A 2,129-nucleotide genomic window follows, 5' to 3' on the forward strand; every position below is an offset into this window, starting at 1 on the left:
GCTCGCGCCCGGGGAGGCTGGGGGTTCCCGAGGCACCGGCGGGCGGAGGGTGGGGGGGAAGGAAGGAGGATTTGCAACAATACCTCTGGGAGGAGGCAGCCGGGGGCAGCGGCGGTGGCGGCGGCGGCTGGAGGGCGGAGGGCTAAGGGCGTAGGGAGGGAGGTGGCCCAGGCACTCCCCCCTCCCCATTTGTCCCCCAGCCCCGGACAGGCCCGGCCCCGCGCCCCCGCAGCGTGTCCCGCGCCCCGGATCGTGCTACCAGCCCTTTACCTTGCAGCGCCCCGGCTGTCCCCCTGCTCGCTAAAGCTACTTATCCCGGGAAAGCTCGCGCGGGGCCCGGGAGCGAACCCACAGACAAAAAGTGAAACTTCGGCAGGGCTGGAGCGACTGCTGGTTGGTGCCTTTCCCCCTCCTTCCTTCCCACCGTCCCCACCCCCTCCCCTCGGTCTCCCGTGCGGTGCCCTGAGAGCTGGAAGCTGACGTCAGGGGCCTGAATTCCTGACTTTGCCTGCACGCATTTGTCCATGTAAGGTATGGGAAGGCGGGTGCCCGGGAGCCGCGCGGCGCTGCCTGCTGGGGGAGGGGGCGCCCGCGGCGGGCAGGGGCTGTGCCAAAAGGTGGGCGCACAGCGGACATTTTATTTCCTGGAAATGAGAGGAGGGGACCTAGGGATGCAGGGAGCTCGCAGAGGAGGAAGAGAAAGGAGGTGTAGAGGCTTTGCCTGCACTGGAGGAAGAGGAAGAAGATGTAGAAGGAGGAAGCGGCCGAGTCGAGGGGCTGTTTGAGAAATGGGAGAACCTGCATCTGCCCTTAAAGGCGCCAACTTAGGGCGCTGAGGTTGAGCAGCAGAGATCCTGCTCAGATTCCTTCCGAGATCTGGGTCCTGAGCCTCTCCCTGGATTCCCAACAGGACTCTTAACGTACAGGAGGTCGGAGCTGGCTAAGACCAACATCCAATCCGTCCACTTCCCACGTGAGAAAACTGACGCTCTCCGAAGAGAAATGACTTGTACAGAGTCACACACGCCACCGACCCAGGCGCGGGACCTGGGTGTTCAAACTCACAATCCCAGTTCCCTCCTCCAGTCAGAGCCCTGACTCCCTCCTTCCCACAGAGAGAGAACCACGGGCCACGCAGACCACCCAGTGAAGAGAATTCCAACTTCCTTTGGCCCGGAATCAGTTCCTGGAAGGTCTGATTGACAACCCTGAAGGACAATGACGTTGCTTCCAGGCCACTTCCTCTGTCATAGACTCAAATAAACGAACCCCTGGAGTTTAGCGTTTATTTTACAGCCTGGTCCTGAAGCCCAGAAACTTTTTTCTGTGCTTATATCTCCAAAAAGAAATCAGCGAACTGGGTGAACTGATTTGAATAAAAGCAAGCCTGTTCTTGGAAAGTTAGAGTTGAATTTTCCCCTCTGACATTTGTAAATGTGCGCACTCATGGAAACCACCATTTACTATGCCAAGGAGTTATAATGTGCAGCAGCCATTGCCTGGGAGGTGGTCCAAGGCCGGGGACTTTGTTTCCTTGTATTTCTATCCTATTGATATCTACAATAATAATCCCTCACTTTGGCACATCATTAAAGCAGTTTATCAAAGCTTCATGTTAGATAGGACAAAGCAGAGTCCCCCTTTTACATTTGAGTGAAAAGGTAAAGTGACTTGCCCAACACAAGCGCCTACTCACCTCCACCCATCCAAGTCACCTGACTAATCCCAGGATATTTCCACAGAACAGGAAGCCCTGACCTCCAGCAGGACTTAATTCCCATTCATGAATGTTGAGAGTACACTGAGTTGCCTATACATGAAACTTCCAAAACTTGGTTCTAATGGGATTTGGTGGAATTTTCTTACCAAGAATTAAAGAAATAAATGTAGAAACTTATATTATTGCACTTAATGTTTATTAAACGCCTTCCTTATGCAAGCTCTTTGAATTCCTGGGTTCAAATTGCTTAATCTCTTTTCCCCTCAAATTCTCACCTACACCTACAAAAATAGGAAGATAGTAGCAGAGAGATAAGGTCAAGAGTATCTAGTCCATGCAATAATGAAATAGTTTTCTTTTTGCAACTAACATAGTTTGAAATTTTTTTAAAAAAATGAACTCTTAAAGG

General features: G+C 52.8%; 1 protein-coding gene and 1 long non-coding RNA gene across 2 annotated transcripts in view; one reads left to right on the forward strand and one right to left on the reverse strand.

Annotated features, from left to right (window-relative positions):
* LPP (LIM domain containing preferred translocation partner in lipoma) overlaps positions 1-416 on the reverse strand; it is a 655,957-nt gene extending 655,541 nt beyond the window's left edge. Inside the window, exon 1 of the mRNA XM_014452226.2 lies at positions 271-416. The gene's annotated coding sequence lies outside the window, so the exon portion shown is untranslated. The remainder of the gene's footprint in view (positions 1-270) is intronic.
* LOC106696375 lies at positions 202-1,897 on the forward strand. The gene is made up of 2 exons (XR_001347297.2): positions 202-393; positions 911-1,897. It is a non-coding gene; the product is annotated as an uncharacterized LOC106696375 (long non-coding RNA).
* The last annotated feature ends 232 nt before the right edge of the window (positions 1,898-2,129 follow it).

This window comes from Myotis lucifugus, unplaced genomic scaffold, assembly GCF_000147115.1.
Source record: "Myotis lucifugus unplaced genomic scaffold, Myoluc2.0 scaffold_14, whole genome shotgun sequence".
NCBI lineage: Eukaryota > Metazoa > Chordata > Mammalia > Chiroptera > Vespertilionidae > Myotis > Myotis lucifugus.